The sequence below is a fragment of the Rhinolophus sinicus genome, chromosome 17, assembly GCF_057876585.1.
Source record: "Rhinolophus sinicus isolate RSI-liver-muscle chromosome 17, RSI-T2T, whole genome shotgun sequence".
Lineage (NCBI taxonomy): Eukaryota > Metazoa > Chordata > Mammalia > Chiroptera > Rhinolophidae > Rhinolophus > Rhinolophus sinicus.
This window is the reverse complement of record NC_142517.1, coordinates 15111067-15135848: the sequence shown is the minus strand read 5'-3', so window position 1 is coordinate 15135848 and position 24782 is coordinate 15111067. Positions and strand designations below refer to the sequence as shown.

The following is a 24782-nucleotide window of genomic DNA, read 5'->3' as shown; positions in this document are numbered from 1 at the left end:
AATATTAAGGGCCTAAACTTAATAGGCTAGAGTCAATCAACACACACACACACACACACACACACACACACACACACTGACACACACAGTTTCCAGTTTTGAACTTTTGATGTTATGTAATAACAAGACCACCAAAAGGTGGCACTAAAAAACAGTCAATATGTGACCTTCAAGTAAATGTAACTCAATGAGGAAAAAAAGAGACATGGTAGACACACTTCAAACTTTTTTTATGTTTAAATGCATAAGGTTCTTTTAGCAGCTTGTAAATATTAAGCAGTAGAGGTGCTGAAGAATGGTTTCTATTTCAGTCTAACATGATACATTTAACATTGTTTTGTATTGAGGCCAGGTATGTTTAAAATCTTGTAGGTTTTAAGACTAGCGACTTTTTTCTTTGTCATCAGGAGACATTGACATTCGTAGGCTATTTTAATTTTCTTTGGAGTCATGTTTCTACCATAAACTTTGAATGAATAGATGGTCTTACCTGCATTCAAATTTATACATTATTGCATGTCTATGGGTTATAGAAAATACTAGCAGAAAGTATTACGTTAAAACTGATTTTTATGTTTTGCTTTTTTGGCTTCTGTGTAAATAACAAAGGTATTGTACAAATAGGTTAAGAATATGCATGTATATTAACACATTTATTTCGAATTACTGATAAAATTTCTATGAAAAAAATTAGTGGTAGCTGCACATTCTGATAACTGACCAAATATATATTAGCATTGCTGATACTAAAGTAGTATCTGTAGTATAATAGCAATAGAAAAAAAATCCTACTATAAATATTGATGACAAATATTCTTAAATAAATAATCTGTGTCCTACTTACCCACTCAGATCCTTTACCAATTAAGAAATGCAATAAATGAGTGACCAAAAGGAGAACAAAAGAAGTCACCCTTACTACAATTAAAACTGAAATTGGGGAACATATTTTGCATCTGGGAGCATGTGATCTTTTGAATACTGAATCCCAGATTTATACAACCTTACTCACTTTGTCACAGGAGTGCTTGTCTGGACAAGCTCTCCCTGCAAACACAGACCCACAGGGAAGTAAAGCAGAACATGTGGGAAGCAATTTCTCAAGAGAAAAAGGGAAGAAAGATGCTGGCTCCACTGGCCCAGGTCATCCTTCCAAACTCACCCGTTAGATAAGCCATTCCCAGTTAGATAAGCTGGTAATGAGTGAGTGGGAGGGTGAGGGAAGCTGGGAAGATGACTACGGAATACTCTCCATATAGAAGGAAAGGCTGGGAGTAAAGAAGAAATATTTTCTACCCGTCCACAAGTGGTCTTTCTAATGAAGAGGTTCTTGCCCCCTGTGAAAGAACCTTGAGTTTTCCCTGAGAAGATGGTGCTAGAGTACGAGGGAAATTTATCTTATGCAATGTCTAGTATCATAGAATTCTCTCTAATTATGGAAAGTACAGAGACACTGGAAGCAATAAAACATCAAAACAAGACAACTGCTAGCTCATGTCTTTCAATGTTTTTTCGTTGTTTGTTTTTTTGGTTTTTGTTCTTTTGTTTTCTGGAAGCTCAAGGTAATTTGGCTGTATCACATCAGATACATCCTAGGTCATCTTTATTGGTCAGCTTAGCTCAACATCCGTAAATGGCAGCCTTTCATCCATGCTGAGTAGAGAGCTCCTAATGTGTCTGGGCTTTTGGCATTAAGAGTCTAAAATCCCACTCTCCTCCATGCTGCTTTCCATCTGGGCTCTCACAGTAGGAGATGCCTAAATGAGTCTGCCGGGAGAGGCTGTCATAGTCCTCAATTTTTTTCTTACAGGTAGTACCAATGTGAAACATGGCATTGCTTAAGTTGAGACCTTTCATTTTTTACACAGCTAAGCTGAGATTATTAATATAAATTTATTGTGATGGAAACAGTAATGCTCATTAAGGATTCTTTTGCTCTTGTACATTTTATGTCCCACTTGTAGCTAGGTGAGACCATGTGAGCGGAAATGAATTGTGTCACATCTGATTGGAGGCAATGAAAATCCACTGCATAGTTTTCCTGCGCAGTTTTCTAGCTTCTCTCTTTCCCTGCCATGATCCTGGAGGATAATGCAGCTCCATATACTAGAGCCCCTGTTTACTGGGGTCTTGGAGTGATTGTTCAGTAGATCTACATGATAACCCACATGAGACATACAGTATAAATGAGAAATAAACTTTTGTTAAGTCACTGACATTCAGGGATTGTTTGTTAGCACAGCATAAATAGCCAGTATTGACAGTACAGTTATCCTGAGCTTTTGTACATAAAAGGAATCCAGGTTAGTTTGCATGTTTTCTGGGAGGCACTGTTATATTAGCAGAAAGGAATTCATGGTAGAGTATAGATCTTCATAGATGTAAGATTAGAACCAGCCTTTAGGAGACAGGTAAAATTTTGGATAAGTTAAGAAAACTATGAAGTCATAATGAGCAGGGGATTCTGAGCAAAGGTGTGGGAAGGGACATGTTTGTGGTACAGTAATACTGGCTTGGCTAGAACAAGGAATTTAAGTTATAGAGTTATACAAGATGAAGTTTTATAGGTATGATGAGTCTAGAGTGAGAAAACTGTCTGAGAATCCATATGATGTCTGTGAGGAAGATGGGAGTAGAAGTGGCAAGACGGAGGCTGTAGGCAATAGGTACAAAAGATGATGTTGACCACGATGCTCACAGCATCTAAATTAGATGATGCCCCACCTGAGTAGTTAATGTCAGAAAAGTTTGGCATGCAATGGATATTTTATAACTGATTTATTGGAGAATTCAGTGACATGAGAGAGAAGGGAGAGAGAGAGAGAGAGAGAAAAGGAACTGAGGATGACTTGATTTTGGAAGATCAGCAGTATCTATGCAGAAATAGATGATGACAAGAGGAACTAATGTTAGGTTGAAAATGACTGATTCCCTCTTGAATAAATTTTGTGTGTGATAAGGGCAAGTTCCAAGTTCACTGGGCAGGTGTATATAAAGAACTGAAACTTAATTAAAAGTGAGTTACAGATTTGGGATTAATGCTAAGTGGTGGTAATTATTGCCCTAAGATTGTACTTATGGAAAGAAAGAATCATCTTGCTGAGGGACAATGTATTTAAATTGATAGGTGAAAGGCTGATGACTGAGACCTATTCATGATAGAAGGAAGACAAATTCTTAAAGCACTGCATCAAGTGTCTTTTGTGACAAGCATACCTCACTCTTTACCACATGCATGCAGCCTTTTTCTGTTATGAATGCCTATGAAATCATGTTAACTTTTATTCCATTTGACTCCATCCTTGGAGAATATCTGCCATAATATCTCAATAATCATCTGGTTTCATGTACAGCTTTCCATTATTGTTGTCTGAATTTATTTACTCAGAAAAGATTGTCAAAAATTATTGCATATTTCTTCTTTGGCTGTAATGGACTGGCTTAATTCATCCTTATTCTTCTATAAAACCAATTCTGTTGGACAGGCTTACACTTTAATTATGCTTGGTGCATTAATATATGAAATATTGTGCCACAAAATCCAGAGCTTTGTGAATATCTGTAGTTTTGTCAATGTTTCTATGAGTGTTTATAGATTGATTGAGTCAATAGAAACTACACAAATCTAGAAAGTTTACTTGTTTGTTGTTGTTGTTGTAATAAATTTGTTAAATGTAAGGTTGGCATCTTTACAGAGTCCTGAAACTGTACAATGTCTAGGTATTAAGATGTTTCCTATGCTTACAAATAGAATGTTTTAAATGTATTCTATCCCAGTCCTCTGTTTTAATTAGGTCAGTAAAAAAGGTACAGTATGCATTATTTCTGAAAATATTTTCTGTGTATTCATTCAGTTCAGTAACATTTATATGAAAGTTGTCATGTGCTAGGTGTTCTGGTAAGCATGGAGAATATAAAGATGAATCAGACAGTTTCCAAACTCAAAGAATGGAGCTTGCCTTTTGAAAAGGAAGGCATACAAAGGAATAGAAACTTGTAATATAGAGTGATAGTGTGTGCATTATAATATAGAGAGCTATTCTGTGTAAGAAGTATTCAGAGAGAGACTAGTGTGGCAATTTCAAGAAGAAGTTGCTCTCCTGGGCCTAGAGGATGGAAGAGAAGGAGTTTGTCAGGTGAAATGCAGTCAGGGAGCAAGGAGGGCATTCCAGGCAAAGAAGCAGGTGGTCCCCAGGCCAGGAGATGAGATGGTGCTGGGAGGACCTGTAAGTAGTTCAATATGCTGCTGGCACAGTGTTGAGAGATGGAGCTCAAGAGACAAGCAGGAGGCAGATCATGATAGAACTTGTCTTTTCATTTGTTTGTTTAGTTACAGCTCACTTTGTTCCAGAAGAGTTTTCAAGTGCCTTGAAGGGCTGTGAACACCATCCTAAGACATTTAGAGCTCTTCTAAGATATTGGCAAGCCTCAGGGAGAGAACAACATGATCAGATTTGCACTTTAGGAAGAAAATTCTGTCTTCCTAGAGGAGAATGGACCCTTGGGGACAAAGACAGAGGCAGAGGGGTCACTAGTAAGTTGCTGCAGGTGAGGAATGCATCATGAAGAGATGAATTAGAAGAGGGGCTTTGGTGCTGGGAAGAAGGAAGAGATCTAAAATAAGCACGAGTAACATGGTTTGCTAATAAATATTTTCTCAATGAATGAATTATGACTAATTAGATGGGTGGGGTGAAGAAGAGGGAGATGTCAAGGATGAATTACAGGTTCAGGCTTGGGAAACTAGGTGGGTGACAAGAAAAGTCATTACTTGCACAGTGAATGCATTCCTTCTGAATTCTTTATATGCCTGGGAACAGTAATTGTTGCATGTGGATTATCTTAACTATACAGTAAACCCTCTGGCAGTAGGTCAATGTCTTCCTTTTTTCTTGTATTTTTTTTCCCAGCACCAAGAACAGTACTGATCACACAAAAATATAATCCATTATTGTCATTGAATTGTAATCAATGGTAAACAATTCAGTGAATCCAGCATCAAACGTTATCCACCTAAAGTGCCTGACAGGTCTTAACTGAATATCAGTTGGGATTCTTTAATTTAATGCAACAGAAAATGACTTTGAGTAACCTGAACCAAACAAAGAATGTTGTGGTTTGTTATTGGAAGTTTTGAGGCTTGTCATAAGGTCTGAAGAAACCTGCTTGGGTATAGGCAGGAAGAAAAGAAGATGCAGAGAACAAAACAAGGACCACAGGAAGTATCTTGTAACACAAAGGAGCTAGTAAGGAAGCCACTGCAGAAATGGAAAACCACAACAACTTTCAGTTTTTTCCTGTGTTCAAGATTCAAATTCCAGAGAGCTCTAAATTATTGCCCATCTTGAGTAACATCTCTATTGCTTAGCTAGTAAAGGGTTGGACCCCTAATTATAGTCCCACAAGAAGGGACGGGGGTAATTCCTCAAACATTTGGAAATCATGGCATTCTTAAGAAGGAAAAAAGGAGGCTAACCAGCCAAATATTACAAATGTCAACTTCAAACTGATTATAACTTCTGTTGTTTTCTGTTTAGGAAAAAAAAAAAAAAAATTAGAAATAAAAGTGAAACTTTATGAAACATGGGCATGAAAAATTAATTTTCTGGCTAAAAGGAACTTGGATCTTCTTCAATTTAGCGCCTCTCTTTGACAATACATTTAATCCATTATTTAGTGTCTAGAAAATAAAACGGATATTTCAAAATAGTCAGACACAAGCACTTCACAAATGAGACACAATAAGAGATTCTAGGCTTGGAAGGAAATAGTATATAGATTTTATAAGTGAAAACTGAATAGGTGTGGGTGGTGTGGGAAAGAAAACATGTGAGAAAAAAGAGGAACACACACAGAAGAAAAATCCAGCCTTATTTGGATAAACTTCAGAACAACATTCAAACCAAATCTCTAACTCTTGAGTGTCCGTCGGGAACACCCGACACTAATTACAGGACTAAGATATGGCAGAAGCCACTTCAGGGCTGTGGGGCTCGAATCAGTCATCCTAATAGTGGCTTTTAAGATGTGGTTGTGGTTGTTTGTTTGGTGGTAGAGAGAGTTTAAATTTACTCCCCCTGGCCTTGGTAGATGTTGACATTTCTTCCATCTCTAATCTCACTCCAGAGCTCGGGAGATCCCTGAGCCAACGATGGCTTTGTTTGCTATGCAGACAGTCCTGGTGCTGCAGTGAAATCCCCATGAAGGGTGTTTGCGCAAATGTGGGAAACAGGACTATAGCCCTGTCTGAAGTTTTGCTTAGAGATCACACTGGAGGTTCCTTACCCACCCCGTAGGAGAAAAGAAGTTCAAGGGACTGCTTTGATGTTTGATTTTGAAAACTATAGAAGGATTTTAGGTTGGTTTCTGGTTGAAACCACAATTTTGATGATGTTTCTATTTTCTTTTATTTCTAATACATTTTTAAAAGATAACGACAGTTTCTCTTTTTCGGCAAAGGTGAACTCAACCTTGGGAAAGCCTGCATTCCTTTGTAGGGCAAAATACAGATGAGACGTTAGACATGGAGGGTGAACAGTACTTTCTGACGATCTAATTAGCATCTTCTGTGAGAAATGTTTTTTAAATTGTATTAGACATACATATATACTAGAGCAGCTTCTTCTTGAAATTGCCACACTAGTCTCTCTCTGCATACTTAATAAATCTACGTAGTTAATGTTGTTAACTTCCTGGATCTTTTCAGTTTTTCTTTTCTTTCCCCAAACTAGAGCGATGTCCTGGAAAACAATGACTTACAGCTTGTTTGTTTACATTTATTATTTTACTTCTCATTGGTGTGACATTTTTTTCTTTCTCTGTGTAGAAAAGATGATTATGGGACAGCAGGTGGGAAGGGGTAATCTTCAAAATTTGGAAATCAGATGTCTCAGCAGCCTAAGGATTAACTTTAAAGCATTTTAGTTTGTCACACAGAAAACAAAAGACCTGACATGTTCCTTCTGCTTCAGAAATGTTTTCTTTTCCTTACTGCTGGGAGAATTAATACATTGCCAGGGATGACATTGAACACATTAAACATCGGTTTGTAAGTTGGACTAGACAACCTCTGAAATTTTTCCCAAACTGAATTTTAATGTTACTATTAAAATCAAGGATGTGGTCAAGGGTGTTAGCCAGATTGCCTGGATTTAAATGCCATCTCTCAACTATAGAATTCGTTGTAATCCATCAGTTGCAAACAAGTGGCATTTTGCAGAGCCATAACTATGTGTATTAGTTGATGCAGGAAAATCCAGAAATATCACTGTATTGGTGGCTTTTTCATTTGATGGTTCTAAAGAAAGTTATACGAGAGAGTGTATGTATGCATACATATATATCATGATTATGCCATGGAGACCTATATGCATATATGTGGATATGGAAATATGTATGTATTTAATGTATTTTATGCATGTCATTAATAAAGCTAATGGCTCTAATGAAGATTGATTTAATGGTCTCAGTCCTACCAAGCTGTCCTAAGAGGAAAACTTTCATTGATTGTCATAATGCTGCTATTCCAACCCATTTCATGTGGAACACAGTTACAGGAAGGTTAAACCACTTTGCGCTAGCTCATGAGTCTAGCAGAGATTACATTTTTGTAGAGCCGAAGAGATGAGTTGGTAAGGAGAGGTGAAATGGAATTAAAGATAGATCCCTATTTGTCTTATAAGTTCTTATTTCAATCTGGGATAGGGGTGTGTAATTGAGGTGAGTGCTAAGAGATTGCCCCATAAATGGCAGTCAATATCATTTCTCATACGGAATATAGAAGGGCCTGTTGTTGATGAAAAGATAGTAATTCAATTTGGTCACATTTTTAGAAGGATTTATTTTAGCACTTCTTTAGTTGCTACCTTCTCTTTAGGTTGTTATTTATTGATCATCATGAAACATGTGATAACTTGGAGAAATCTCTTGAACTAAATTAACTCGTCCTACTATTGGCAACAAAATTGTGTAGCTCCCTGTACATTTTGGGAATTATTTCAGGTGGGGATTGAAATGAAAGTTACTGGACAAGAAGTCATTTTGAGCTACCTACTAAAATAAAAAATTCTATTCCCTGAGACATGGCGACAAAATTGCATTGCATTCATGATTGTATTTCCTGATAATTTTTCATGGATGGTAGGTATCTTCTATGGATATTATAATAGAAGAATATATTCCCAACTAGAAAAAGTTGTCAAATCTGACTTTATTCCAGTATGCAATAAGTTGACTTCGTACGGTTTTCTCTTCCTTCCTTCCTTCCTTCCTTCCTTCCTTCCTTCCTTCCTTCCTTCCTTCCTTTCTTCTCTCCTTCCTTCCTTCCTTCTCTCCTTCCCTCCCTCCCTCCCTCCCTCCCTCCCTCCCTCCCTCCCCCCCTCCCTCTCTCTCTTCCCTCCCTTTTCTCCCTCCCTTCCTTTTTTTTCTTTTGGGGGTGGGGGGGCAGGCGTGAGAGTGGGAGAAAGAACTGTAATGTTAGCATAAGAAAGTTTCAAAATCTCCCCTTATTTTGAGGATTTACATTTCCTGTACTGCTATGTCTTGATTTGAGTGAGATAATACCAATGGCACTTATTAGGAGTCTGAGAAGTTTATGGCAGATTTTTCACTCTGATACTTATATGAAAACTATTTAGAACTCTTTCAGTTCTCCCCATGGGTTCATTGTCTATTCATGCCACAGTGAGAACATCATCAATATATGGCAGCCCATCTGGAAACTGAGTGACAGGGTCAGGTTGAAGTCATGGAACATTCCAGAAAAGCCAAAATTCTAAATAAAAGCAGCTTAACTCAGAATGCTCTTCAGTAAGTGATGATTTTTTTGGCTTCTGCAGTAGTCTCATTGATGATCTGTCATTAACACGCTTTCAACAAGTAAATTTTTTAAAAAAGACTTGCCCCTCTGAAAGAGGAGTAAGAATTTTATTGACAGTAAGCAGTAGATACAGGTATTCATTAAATCTGAGTGTTTTTCAGAAGGTCTCACATTGTCATTACTCTGGTTCTAGCCTTACACTGTCCAAAACAGAAGCCACGGGTGACCACTGAGTACCTGAAGTGCAGCTAGTGAGAGAGGGGGACAGAATTTTCCATTTAATTTAATTTTAATTCCTTCAAATTAAAGAAAAACTGAATAGAAGATATTAATATTTTTATGTTGATCATATATTAAAATGGTAATTTTTGGATATATTGGAATAAAGTATATTGTTAATAATATTTTTACCCATTGCTTTATACTTTGTGTTAATGTGACTACAAAACATTTAAAATTACATATGTGGCTTGCATTGTATTCCTGTTGGATACCCAGTTTTGCCTTATACTTGTGGTTCAAAGATGTTTACATTACCTAAATATACTATCTCTCCTCATTTTTCCCCTTATAAAATGATGGTTATATATCTGTTTTCATTAATTGATTTAATAGTTGGTTTAATAAGAAATGACTCTGATTTTTCCACATAATTTTCTAGTTCCTCAGAGGGTATCTTGTCATTTATGAGAAAAAATTCACTATTATCAAGTAGTCCAAGTTACTTAATGTTCCACAATGTCTTTCTTCCTTGATCCCCTTTAATTCTCCAGATTAACTCATGCAACAGCCATAAGCAGGACATTAAAATTTTTTTTGCATATATTTTTGATTCAGTAATGCCTTTAGGATCTCTTAATTCTATGTGCAGCTAGTATTTTGGCATTCCAGATTTTTGAACTTGACTTTAATCTTCTAGTCTCTCTCCCAGATACATTTGTTAACCCTGATCTAAGTTACTTCCTATGGCTTTCCTCAAAATGCTCCTTGCTAAGTAATATCTTCCCAATTCCACACCCTGACTCTTGGGACCCAGGGAAGTGACAGGCTGGAAGCACAATTCTAGGTAAGGGATACAGCATTGTATGGTATGAGTTGCTTCTGACCTCAAGTGACCCACGATCTAGTGGGAGAGGCACAGAATAAACACTGTTAATTTTTTGCCAGTCTGCTGGAATTTGCCTTGCCTGCAAGCACAGAAAAGGGACATGCTTGAGAATTGAGTTCTCCCTGGAAACACCTCTTAGCCAATTAGTGATGCACGGGGAATACAAAGACTCCATCCCCATAAGCAGGACAGCTTGTAGGTGAGATCTCCATGGAAGGCAGAGTGCCTCTGAATTATTGAGCTTAAGTTATACTCTGTGGGGCTTTGTTGCTCCCATACCCTTGCTTGGTATTCTGCCTTTTCTGGTCCCATCTCTTCACTTTTTTACTTATGTCCTGAGAATACGTCAAATATATCATTTTCTCAGAAATTTTCACCTCAGTATTTACTTCTGGGGGATCCAACCCTATGTCAGTGATCTTAGGTACTGGAATTGGTTCCTGGAAGCCAACTCTCAGGGGCGAGATTCTGGAACTGGATCACTCAATGTCCAAATAGCCATAGAGATTATGTTGTTTGTGGTAAGTGAAATGGTGACAACCTCTGGCCTCTTGTAGCATTAGAATTGTTGACAATTTTGCCTTTTGCAAATTGGGATGGAATGAAAGTGAAAGGGGATTCACTGGATTGTGTAACATCTAAAGAATTGAGTAGTTACTGTAATTATAAGAAACATGGAGGTTTTAGTTGCTGTTAATTGATGTACTATAGAAAAAAAATACTATACTTTGGTTAGTGATCACCACTTCATGGGGGAAGAGATCAAGAATTCTGTTTTAATTATAGTTTAATTTAATTATACATCAAATTAGGAGAATTGACATTTTAATATTGTCTTCTAACCTATGAGCATATCTCTCCATTTATTTTTCTCAATTTCTCTCAGTAATATTTTATAATTTTTACTGTATTAGACTTGTATGCCTATATTTATGTTTTTATGATATTAAAATTATATATATATATATATTTCCATTTTATTTTTTTATTTTATTAGTTTCAGGTGCACAAGACAAAGCAATACTTAGACGTTTATCATTTATATCCCTCACACTGTGTGAACTCCCCTCCCCATCCACTATCCCTCTGACAAAAACATTTTTCCATTGTTTGTTGCTAGTATATAGAATTGTAATTGATTTTTAATATTGATCTTTAATATTATATCCTGTGACCTTAAATCATTGTAAATTTATCAAAATGTTCTAGGTAGATTTTTTGCAGTTCCTTCAGTTTTTTTAATGTGTGCTATCACATTGTATTTAGGCAAAAACAGTTTCTTTTTATTCTGTTTGTTAACAGCATTTATCATGAATTGGAATTGAATATTGTCAAATGTTCCACCCCATTTATTGAGATAATATATTATTTCTCTTTATATATGTTTATATAATGAATTTTCTTGATTGCTGTTGAACTACCGTGTTTCCTTGAAAATAAGACCTAGCCAGACAATCAGCTCTAATGCATCTTTTGGAGCAAAAATTAATATAAGGCCCAGTATTATATTATATTATATTATATTATATTATATTATATTATATTATATTATATTATACTATATTATATTATATGACCCAGTCTTATATTGTAGTAAAATAAGACCAGGTCTTATACTAATTTTTGCTCCAAAAGATGCATTACAGCTGATTGTCTGGCTAGGTCTTATTTTTGGGGAAATGTGGTATTAAACAAACTTGCATTCTTGTGATAAACCCCAACTGATCATACTGTGTTAACATTTTTTGGCTTGGGTTTCTGTGTTTATGTTTATAAGGAACAATGGTAGTTTTCTTTCCGTATAATATCTCTGTATGTTTTTGGCATCTGAGAAAAACTGGTCTCAAAAAATGAGTTGGGAATTGTCCCCTCCTCCTCTAATTTTGGGATTATGTAAGATTTTTTTCTTATCATTTATTGTCATTCATTTATCTTGTTATTATGTTCTTGTTTTCATTTAAGTCCTTGAGAATATTTATAACATTGTTTTAATGGACTTGTCTTCTAATCCATCATTTCTGTTATTTCTCAGTTCATTTCCATTAAATACTTTTCTCCTGCTTATGAGCTACATTTTCCTGCTTCTTTCCATATTCGATAATTATTTATATGATTATAGACATTGTGATATTATGGTGATAGGTGTATGGATTTTGCTGTCTTCACTCGAAGACTATTGAAGTATAATTTGACAGGACGTTTAATTACTTGTGGATTATTTTGAATTTACCTTTCAGCTTTTGTAGGGTGACACAGACTAGCTCTACAACGAAGACCTCTTCTGGGGTCTCTGGAATGCCTCAGGCGCTCAACAAGTTTCCTCCAGTTTAGGTGGTCAACACGAAACAGTTTCTCACCTCTGTGTGAGTTTTGGATTTATTCAGTTTATGGCTCCCTAGTAGCCTTTAATTTTTGCCCAGGCTTCTGTCATTTTACTGTACACATTACTTAGTTTTACCCTATTCTTGTATTCCTTAGTGTTCAGCTAAGGTCTTAAGCCCTAGGCAGGCTTCTGGAGCTGTTTCTCTGTCAGCTTCCTCATCGTCAGTCCTCTGCCTGGTGAATCCGACTGCCTCATGTGCTCCAAACTCAGTCTTTGTCCCATCAACTCAGTGGGACCACCATGTCTGGCTTTAATTCTCTTTCCTAGTTTGAAATTAAATAAAAAAAAAAAAAAAATGCTTCCAGGAAGAAAGTTGCTGTGATCATAAAATTCACCTCATTTGTTTCCATTCTTTCACGTATCACAATCCTGTACTGCTTGTTTTCCAACGCCTGAAAATAGTAGTTTTGCATATTTTGTCAGTTTTTCATTTATAGTGGGAGGGCTAGTGCAGTTCCTGTGACTGTGTGACAGGCAGAAGTGACAGTTCTTTGTTACATTTTTAATGTCTATTTTGAAATTTAATCTGTGTCAAACAAGAATTCATGATAGTACACTTTTGAAATCCACAATGTTTGTTATATACACTGTCTTATGTGAAATTAGTAATTGAAGCTTTTATTTTGGGAATCCTTACATATCTTTGTCAGGATGATCAGGATGATGCCACCGAAAAATAAATCCTTTCACCGAATTCCCAAAAGCAGCCTCAAGGCAGCCAAATGTGTTTTCTTTGCTTGTTTTTTATTTATATGTTCAGAATAAAATTCATATTCTCCAGAATGAATTAATACAGCTAGAAGTTTGCCATCCTTTCACCTTATTTTACATACTAGAATTATATTCTTACATTGAATTCCAAAGCAAATTGAAAGACAAGAAATATCTAGAATATCAGTACACCTGCGAGCATATGCACACACACACACACACACACACACAGACACACACACACACACAGACACACACACAATCCTGTGTTCAATGTAAACTTTGCTCTATTTTCCTGAATTATTTTGCCAGGCAAGTAAACATACACGAAAGGGGCAGCTAAACATTAGTGCCCCCCTGGCATATAATCTATAAAGATGAGTTTCAATATTTCTCTTTGGAAATTTTAAATAGTGTTCTGTCCCCAAACAATACTTAAAAGAGGCCTATTTCAGTTCACAAACATGTATAATCGATGTAAACTCTGGTCACAATCTCACTTTGATCCTTTTATCTGTTTTTACTCCTTATGTCCTATCTGCTCTTGCCCTAAAGCAGACCTGCACATCACAAAGGCTGAACAGGGCTTTGTGGGTGGGACAATTCCAAGTTTCCTAGCGAGGATCAGAAGTCCTGTGGACTTGCTGAGCGCCTGAATCTCAAAGAGGTGTTGGTTTTGGTCAATGTTTTGCAATAGGGAGGAAGCAATGAGAGAGGTTGGGCATGGTAACATGCTTGTCATGGAAGAGCACACTCAAGGGTTATGGGAAGTGTTGTGAGGATATGAACGTGGACTTGCTTCCTTTGAATCAATAGATGAAAGACTGCTGGTAACAGCGCTGGCAGGTAATTTCACTTGTAGTCATGAATTATTGATCTCTCCCCATAAAAATGCAACAGGGCAGGTGACCACACATTTTCTAATTGACTTTGGCCTCATCAGCTTCCTGTCATCTCTCTGTGCATGCGTTTCCTTCCACAGGTAAATAAACAAACTCCAGCTGTTCTGGTGTGTCCACTCTCCCAACAAGCTTGGCCCTTAGCTCTGATTTGGCTCCATACAAACCGAGCACTGTCTCCAACCTAATATTTAGTTTGACTTCTCATTTCCCAAGTCTATAATACTCATGAGAGTTTCTCACATAATTTCAATATGTTTTTATCCAAATAAGCAAGCACTGAATCAGCACTTAATCTCTCTATCTTGGGTCATTTGTACAAAATATGATGCAGCATTTGAAATCATTCATAAAAAAATACACAAAACTGTTTTATGTGCAAAAAGTTATTAACATTTAGTAACTTGAGGTTCAGAAGTATCTTAAGGTGTTTCGAACACGTTATATGGTAGCATTATCTAGGATCAGCATATACACGCTGATCACCTTCACAAGTCTTCTCAGATCCTTGAAACCAAAATCAGTGAAATTAACAATAAATGGTTATAGGTTGAGCTGTGATGTGAAACTGGGTCAGAGTATGGAAACGTGACCATTTTCAAGGTGTTTCTACTTTGACGATGTCATTTTTCTGTTTGGTGGCTTTTTTTCCCCTCTCATTTTCCTAGCATTCTTAAATTGTTTATCTTACTTCAAAGTTAACACTTTGGTATTTTTTGAACAGGTATTAAGAAAGATACAGATAATTTAAAAGAAAAAAATAAATGAAAGGACATAGTGTGGAACCAAAGCTCAAGGAGTGAATATACTTGTGGCCTCAGGACTTTTCAAAAGTGAGGAAGTCTATCTAGATCCATTGTGATTGATGTTTTTGGTGAGGCTTTGTCATTGTGCACTTATCAACTCACCTGGATATGCCTACTTAATATTTGAATTCAGTTAAGTGTGATCTCGTGTTCATTTTGTGACTCTGAACACTTACATTAGCCATAGATTTATCAATGTTTTGATGCCATTAGACGGGACTGGTAGTTATGGAAAAAATTTACATGGAATTAAAAGAAATTATAACTTCTTAAAGTAATCCTCTCAGATATTCACATACTCATATTTAATTTAGAGAAAACTACACTTTTAAAGTTTTTGTTACAGAAGTCAGAGGAGTAAATGTTCGTTCTCTGTCCCAACTTTTCCTTCTCACATTCTTTCTGTTTTACTCAGTGTCTCTCTGTCTCTCTCTATTTTTGTTCATGACTTGATTTTGTTGGTGTATTGAGTTTGTCATTCATTCATTAAATGTGACTGAAAGTGAAGTTCTCTTAGAAGTTTAGCACAAACATGACTGGTTTATTTCAGTGGAAGCCCATCAACCAAAGGTGGAAAAAATTCCAAAAAAATTCTATTTGCTGGAAAATTTGCTAATATGCTTTTGGTTACTCAAAGGCTTGCTCACAATGTGGGATTTGAGAGTGGGGGCCTGGGTAGAGAGAAGACAAAATATAATAAACACAACAGAAACTTACTGGCATCAAGCTGGAGTGCATTAAGAAAACACATTATGAGAGAACTGTGAAAACAGGCTCTGTACTTTGAAAGTGGAACATTTCAGAGATGCTGATTATAAAGATTGGAACTAATAAGTGGTGCCCCAAAGCAAGGTTTCTGTTTCAGGCCTGGGTATGCATGCTTTATTCTTCATTCATAAAGAAATCTTAGTTTGCAAACAGGATGTATACCAGAACCCTCAAGAATCTCAGAATTTCATCTACACAGAGAATGTAAACACATGCCCTTCTTTTAGAGTGAGAAAAGGTTAAGCTAAAATGAAACAAATGACATTTAGCTTATCTGACTTTAAATATTAGAAATACAAAGTGTATAAATGAAGAATCAGATTTTTTTAAATGTATTTTGGAATGTTTTCTTTTTTCTGGCACATTCATTTTCTTCTTCCATTTGTTGACTCCAACGTGAATGTAAATAAGTTCTTGGTTTATTTGACTTGATTTTTAAAAGCAAAGGATGAATTTCAGTCGCTAAATTTGGAAGAATATCTTTGGAGTGAGGTCCTCCTAACTTCCTGGAAGAAGTGACAATTAAATTGGCCCTCAGAGAAAGGGCATGATTTTAATAACAAAAGGATGGGGTAGAGTTCTCCCATACAGAGAGGATGGGATCATTGGATGCAAGGCGATGGGTGCGAGCCAAGTTATTTTTGATGAGTGAGAGTGAACTTATGGCACAGGATAGAAGTAAAGGGAAAGAAAAAGTAGGAAATTAGGCTTGCACATGCCCCGGAATGCCAGGACTAGGAGTTTTATTTGAATAATTGGCTCTTGGTAGACATTGAGAGTTTTAAGTAGATCTCCATGAAGAGAAAGTGGGTAAGTTAGAAAGGAGATATGAGGAGAGATTAACTGGTTATGGAACTGTTCCTGGTGCCATCATTATGTAAGCATGTCAAACTCCCCATTATGCAGGTAGGGAAACCAGGGCTCAGAGATGCTGAGAACTTTCTAAGAGCTATAGATTGAACATTCAATCCAGGTTTGTTGAATGAAAATCTAAGTTTCTATAGTGACGAAATGTAAGAGATGCCTCAGACACAGAAACCTGGCAGAAGACATAGAGACTGAGCACAGCGATACTTGATGGGTGTGCCTAGCCTGCATCTATGGTAGGTGGACCTTAGAAACTATGATATTAAAGAACATAGGGAAAACACCAAAATTTTAGTTCACTATTTTTTTTTTCATTATCAAAGTTAATGGAATTTCTGAGTTAGCATACTAGGCATGCTTAATAATATACCTCATCTTAATTTCCCATGGAAATACCCATAATGATACCCAGACAGAGTGACTGCAGCATTATAAATTAAACTCAAGAAGAGAACAAGGGCAGTGTTTTCTCTAATTGCATCTCTGGGGTGGCAGATTTGAAAAGCATAGTGTATGGCTAGCTCATCTAAGTTCAAACCTCTGAACTCAGACAAGAAAGAAGCCACCCTTGCCTGCAAGTAGGCAAATGTGTTTACCCCTCCTTAACACGTTGCTGATCATTAGATGGAAGGGGCTATTCTCCTCAGAACATAGGCATCGACTTCTGAGTTGTAAGTGGGCTCAGATCCAAACTTATTAAATTCAGAGCTCAGATCTTTCCCTCTTTTCATCTATGTGTATGTATCCATTTCTCTCTTGACATTCATTCAGAGATGACAAGTTCCAGCGTACCAAAGGCCAAGAAGTAGTGGGGGTAAAGGGAGATGGAGGCGCGAACATGTTTCTAGCAGCACACTGAAGACCTGAAGAAGAACATTTTGGAGCAGTCTACTGGTAGTGTTGCAGCGGAGGCCAAGTCCATTCCCCAAGGGTTCCCCAGAGAAATCCCTGCCACATTCCAGAAGATGAGCAAGGAATTCTGCACCTCCTCTTGTCTTTTAGTTTCAGAAAGGAAATTCCCTAAATTCAAATGGATCAAGAGGGAAGCTAGTCATGCTCTTTATTGCAAAAAGCATGTATGAATAAACTTCAAGAATGAGTAGCTAAAAACCAAACCAAACCAAACCAAGCCAAAGCATGTGACTTGCAATAGAAAATTACAGAATAAGGACAGAGAGCGTTGCCACAAAGATATGCAGAAACACTTTGCTTCCCTGGCTGCATGATGAATTTCCTGAGATTAAAAACAGACAAACAAAAAGCAACAACAACAAAAATCAACACCACAGCTTCTGATGTAAGTGGTGTGGAGCTAGACCTGGGCATTCTTAGTTTAATAACAGCACCCCCACATGACTCGAATGAAGTCAAGATTGAGAACCACTGTGGACTTAGAGCAAGAGCAGCTCTTCACAAATGCGTTCCTACCATTTCATCTCGGTTTCCTTATCTGGTAGAAGAGAAACCTTCAACAAGAAAACCTTCAGGGAATCACTACATTTCTCCTTCCTTCTTGGAAATGTTCCTTTTCTATAATGGGGTTGTTCTAAAATGTTCCAAGGAAATCCTTATCCATACTAGCATGTAAGAGCCAAACAGCAAATGAGATAAGCAGGAATGGCATATGATCGAAGATGATTTCTTTGTCCCATTTTGTTTTGGAGTGCATTGTTATTCCAAGATTGTCTGAGTTCAGACTCACAGAGAGCAGTAAATCAGGACAAGGGCCATGACCTGGGGCCAGTGCCCCAAGAAGCTGACTGGACTCTGGTCAGGTCACAGAACCCAAAAAGCCACCTCAGCACCTAGCATTCCCAACCAAAAAGTAAGTAAAAGTGTGTTCCCGGACTGCTTTCTCCTGAATGCCCTGGCCCTCGGGTGCTTCATCTGTATAATAAAGAGGGCAGATTATATGATTTAAAGCTTCCTTAATTCTCTAATCTATACTTTATATTATTATTATTATTATTATTATTATTATTATTCAGTAACAGGATTCCATTAGCATTGGGGACAACAACAACAACAAAAAATATGTTCTACTAAATTTTCAGCAGTTACTTTAGACGTCGTGGATATCCCAACTCCAGATTTACAAGGAGGTCCGTGAGGAACTTGCCTGCAGCATCAACTTTAAAGAGTGGGAGGTGGCATAAGACCCCATAATTTATTTTTTTAATTAAAGTTGGTTGGGGTGACAATTTTTAGTAAAGTTACAAGACTCCGTAATTAAGAAAGAAAAAAATATATCTAGTGTCACATGTTATTTATTTATTTATTTATTTATTTACATTTTTATTAAAAATATAGCTAATATACAACATTATATCAGTTTCAGGTGTACACCATAGTTGTTCAACATTTATAGACCTAAGTGACCACCATGATAAGTCCAGCAACCATCTGACACTGTACCACTCTATCACAATATTATTGACTATGTTTCCCATGCTGTACATTATGTCCCTATGACTTAGGTGTTTTAGTGTCACATTTAAAAAGATCAAAATCAGTGCAAAATATCTATGATGAACAAAATATCTACAAGTTAAATAAAGTTAGGGATTTCATGTTACGGGGTTTGCCCAAGCTACTATTCTAATACATGTTTATGCAATCCTTCATCTAATGAACCTGTGGTGACTGCAAATATAAGGGTGTTGACAACATGGACTTTGCCTTGAAAGGGCTTATAATTCAATGTTGAGTGGTGAAGGCTGTCCGGTAGGGGAAGAAGCAGACGTATTCACTTAATTTTAAGACTAGGCAAAAATAGGAGAGTGTGAAAATATAGGTACCTGTGGGTACTTAGAAGACGAGGTAACTGATTTTGACTGGGAGTATGTGTGAGTGTGTGTGTGTGAATGTGTGTGTGTCTGTGTGTGTGTGTAATAGTAGTAGTAGTAGTAGATGGATCTCAGCAGTCTTCATAAAAAATGTGACTTTTTAACTGTGTCGGGTTTTGTTAGGAGAGTTGATAGAAATGCAACCCAGGCTGAAGGCACAGAGACTTGGGGATACAGAGGAAATGCAAGAAGGAAGGTGTCGTTCATGGCAGAATTATAAGTGTGTATGATCAGAGATGATAGTTGGACTCATGGCTAGAAAAGTTGGTTGGAATTTGAATGTTCTGAGTACTTATAATTTACTGGATCCAGTCTGACCCTCTAGGGTATAGAATAAAGCTGTGAGTACTCTTCCAAGTGTGCAGTCCTCACAAATGAGAACCCACGGGGTTTCTAAATGAAACTGCAAGTGTTCTGGAAGTTGGTAGCTCTGACCTAGTAAACTTAGCCAAGAAGATTTAATTAAACATCCAAGAAATTATGCTGCCTCCAGAATTTAGCTTTGAACTGACAAAAGTAATTTTTCACTCCCCCACCTATATCACATGCATAGTGAATCACAACCAAGGTAACACGTTTTTAGAGATTGTCCTCAGTTTTGTTGGCTCATAAGTGATACTACTCACTGTGTATGAATGAAGCCAAGATTGACATGATTGAAAAATCATTTTTATGAGAGAAAAAGAAAGTACATCAAAGAATTATCATTGTTTTAAGTTGTACACTTGCTTCTAGAGACGTAGCATCTTTGGCCTTGACTTAAAAGCTGTGGTGCTGAGTCTTTTAGGAGGTGGAAGTTAATGGCTTTCGACAGCAGAAATAAATGAGAACCTCAGGAATCCTTCTGGTTTGGCACGATGGAATCCAGTGGCAAGTATCTATAATGAGTAATAACCTCATGAAAATGCAAGCAAGATTTCACAGTATGTCCTACCCTGGTCTTACCTGATCTTAACCATAACCATAATGCTTGGGATCTCTCTCTCTCTCTCTCTCTCTCTCTCTCTCTCTCTCTCTCTCTCTCTCTCTCTCTCTCCCTCTCTTACACACACACACACACACACACACACATACAAACACATTCTTCTTCATCTCTAAGATACTGTGTATTATGGTTCCTTTTTGGTTTTGATGAAATTTCCAACTATTGTATTATTGGTGATTTCCTTTCTACATTAGGATATTGTGGTTAGAAAAAAAGAGAGAAAGAAAAATTCCTTGTTTTCTCTTCAGTCAATTAGAATAGAATTAGGGCTATTTAAAAGGCCACACTGAGAATGTATGTTTTGTCTCTATAAAGCCTTTATATACTCTTATTGGTAAACAAAGAAGATTTTTAAAGAAAACAAAATGAAGAAACCCAGTATCTATAGCTAGTGACTCATATTGAAAACTGAATTGAGATTATCTGTTGCATTGCTGTGTTCTTGTATTTCCTAGAGTTTTTATATTTCTAGAATTCTCTAGAAACTGAAACATGCTCACTTATAGCACTTACTATTCAAAAATAAATGCTACTTGCACCTCAAATAAAATATTGTTTAAAAACGCCCTCAAAGGAACAAAACTTTCATTCTTCTCAATTCTTTTCATTTGGCTATATGGAAAACATTCCACTTAGCTCATTCAGAAAGTGTGCAAACCTGGCTTTGGGCACAATACTAATTTTCTGAAATGGATGGGCTGGTTTCCGTACATTTCTTGCAATCAGTTGCATGTGGCTGGAAGACTAACAGTGATTTATAGTAATGGCCTGTCATCAGTCTATGCCGTGCTCACCTGCACAAGCCATCAATTGTCCCAACAATGCCCAGGGCTCATAGCCTACCTGAGGTTATGTGGTTCTTATGTGAGGAAACACACACCAACTACCAACGCCCGCCCTTCCTCCCACCCCCCACCAGTGCCTGCTGCTCCCACTTCCATAGCAGCTAGGAGAAAAGAGTCGCAGGCACGTTGACTCACATCCAATTGGAAGGTAAGAAGTAGTCCCTTGACAATGTGTGTCACCCAGGCAGAGCAGGCAGGAGTGTCTAATAAATTAGGGTTCTTCAATCACAGCACCACTGACATTTTGGACAGGGTACCATTCTTTGTCTGTGGTAGGGGCTGTCCTGTGCAAAGCAGCATCCTTTAATTCTACCAAATAGATGACAGTCGTATGCCTCCTTTCTGCATTGTGACAATAAAAAAAATTCCCAAACATTGCCAAATATCCCCAGGGGGGCAAAATTCCCCCTGAATGAGAACTACTGTACTAGGAAAAAAGTACAAGTAAGCTTGCATAATTGACCTACATTATATACTGAATGCATGAAGTCTATAGCAGTCTATAGCATGACAGGGGCTAAGAAGACAAGTATTTATTAATATACTTAAAACTAATGTATACACACACAGCATAGACTGACACTTTTAGAAAAATTTCACTGGGGCAGCGAAGTGGTAAAAATAAAGCTCCTTGGTTTTGGTACTTCTGAAACACCTCTGTTGGAAGAAAAGTTAGAGAGTGAGATTGGTAGAAACTTTTTTCTACATTGGTCCCTATTTTGACCAACTCTTTGGTTTAAATTCTACCCCTCTCGTTATGTTAAATAAATATAATTTTTCTTCCCCAATGCAGCTTATTACCTATTTGAAAACATAAACACAATATCATTCTAAAGCCACGTTCCAATCTTTTTATCGTACAAAATAGGACATAGTTTTAAGTTCCTACATATTTGCAGCTCTTTTCCCTAAAGGAGCTTCAGTCTGTTTATATTATTCCTGACTTAGTATTCCCAGGATTGAAATGAGAACTTGAATCAATTAGAAATGCTTTTGTCTACAAGAAAGAGAAAATCCAGTAGGGATTTAACCCTTTTTTTAAAAACAAAAAAATAAAAACAAAGAACAACAACATTCTCACAAAACAAGAATTTCACAGATGATTGTTGTAGCATTGGTTCAGCCACTCAGGGACCTCGTGTCTAGCTGATTATCCACCTTACCACTTCTAATAGCGAGCAAGGAGGGAGGGTGGAATGGATGTCAGCATCAGCAGTGTCTGCAACATATGCTATCAGTGCTGAATAGCCAGAGAATCACTGTATATATGCAGAGTGTATGTAACTCTCAATATACTGGAAGAGCCTTGCTTCTTCATTGGCAGCTATGTTACATGACTGACACTGTATTTAACTGCCTTTTAGAAAGCATTCTATCACAATGTAATTTCTTTGTCACCTGTGTGTGCATCTCCCTGGCCTTAAATTTCTGGTTACCAGGACTATGTATTATTTGCTATTGCATCCTAAGATTATTACAGGCCATGTTCATAGGTGATCAGTAAATATATTTGTAAATTATCAATGCATATGAATATGTTCTAATCTTAAGAGCAAAATCGTCACTTGCAAGAAGTTGTTTATTAGAAAATTTCCGTTTACAATATATTTATTTTTCTTTCTGTTACTTTGGAATTTCTTCTGGAAGCCTATTCATTCTCTAGAAATTGATTATCATATTTTGTGTGCATTTATTAAGTGAACCACAGCTTTAATTGGATTCTTAAAGTGGTAGTTGGACCAAGAAATTTTAAGTTTTCCTACAAAATAGATTTTTCAAAAAAAGATAAATGGAAAATCAAAGGAAAAGTCCTCTAGAGAAGAAATGTTCTCAGGATAGCCAGGAAACATCTATTTTGGAGAGATTCTGTATTTTCCAATGACCCCAACATTTTTAAAAAAAGAAATCTTCAATGACAGTTCTGGATTTCATGTCAAATTCTGTCACTGAGCTCATATAATGAGTTTAAAAATAACGGACTCCAGAAACACTACTGATATTAAAATGTTTTTAATCTTTCAATGGGAGAAAGATGCAACCTGTAAGCTGTCTTTTCTATAGGGTCTAGGCCCATTTTCAGCAGATGCCTTTTAAAGTCTGTGTTGACAGATTTATACTGATTCATTGAGAATTTCTGGCTGGCCCTCTGCAGAACCAATAGCAGAGGAATGAGTAGGATGTAGGAGTCAGGTTTATCACTTTAAAAGAACTGGAAGTTGATCGTGGCTACACTACAACAAGCCAAGCTAAGGAGCTAGACACATTTACTAAACAGCACATTTCCAAATTGTCATCTTCCTAATTAGAGGGGTTTTAGTTGCTGATGAAATGACCTGCAGATGACTGAACACTTTATTATGCTATGTACACCAGATTTAGCTTAACATATTTTGGAAAATAAATATGTCCAACTCCACGTGTACAACTGATACAAAACAGTTTCTCTACAATCTTACATTTGAGGTTTCCTTAAGTTAGACACCCCTGGCCCACAGAATGACAACAATGACTTTTTAGACATGTTGAAATGTTTTTCCAGGGAAAGGCATACAATTGGGGAAACAAAACAAAACAAAAAACAATAAAAATCAATTCATCTTTCCCACCCAACGAGAAAGATTCCCCAGAGTCAAGGCTCGTGAGCCAAGTTAATTAGGATTGTGTGACTTATGCTTGTTTTATACTCAAATGAATATCAAGGGTAATGATTTCCACTTGATTGTTAACTGTTATGCCTTTATGTTTCTAAACATTGTTGTTTTTGAAATGAAAACCTCAATTTATTTGCATGTAGAAATGGCATGGGTTGCAAAAAAATAAATAAATAACTTTAAAATGTTGATAACCAAACTACAAAGAATGGCATTCTATATAATCTTTTAGATTCTGAAAGAATCAAGGAAGGATCTTTGAGCACTGCTGATTCTCACATTATGAAAATTTTAATTTGTTGTGTTAAAAAAGGGATGTTCTGGGACTTCCAAGTCTCAGCCAGAAGAAACCTTGCAGATTCCACTTGGTCCTCTGGAAACACCTACTCTTGGAACTCAGAGCTACCTCGTATAATAAGAAGACTGACTACGTCCTCCTGAAGAGACCATAGGAAAAGGCTTGAGACTACATGAAAAGGGAGGGGCGCACCTAGACTGACGCTCGAGCTGTCCCTGCCAAGACACTAGACATGGGAGTGAATCTGTCTCGGATCCTCACTCAGGCCAGCCACCAGATGAAACTCACCAAATGACCCCAGTCGACGTGTGGAGCAGGCATACAAGGTCAGACAATCAAATTCGTGAATACATCCTGAAAAAGTGCTACATACCTCATCGCTGAATATCACTACAGTCACCTTCGAAGTACTCCCCTTGGGAAGCTAAGCACCGATACCAGTGCCTAGTCCACCCTTCAAAGCAATTTTGGAACTCTTTCTGGAATGGTCATCAGAGCTGTGGTCGTATTACCTTTGATGTCCTGAATGTCATCCAAATGTCTTCCTTTCACTATTTCCTTTATCTTTGGGTAAAGAAAGAAGTCAATGGGGGCCAGATCAGGTGAGTAGGGAGGGTGTTCCAATACACTTATTTGTTTACTGGCTAAAAACTGCCTCACAGACAGTGCCGTGTGACCTGCTGCATTGTCGTGATGCAAGAGCCATGGATTGTTGGTGAAAAGTTCAGGTTGTTTTTGTCTAACTTTTTCATGCAGCCTTTTCAGCACTTCCAAATAGTAAACTTGGTTATCTGTTT

General features: G+C 37.1%; 1 long non-coding RNA gene across 1 annotated transcript in view; it reads left to right on the top strand.

Annotated features, from left to right (window-relative positions):
• LOC141570173 (uncharacterized) overlaps window positions 1–24782 on the top strand; it is a 403207-nt gene that overhangs the window by 364455 nt on the left and 13970 nt on the right. The gene's annotated exons all lie outside the window — the stretch shown is intronic.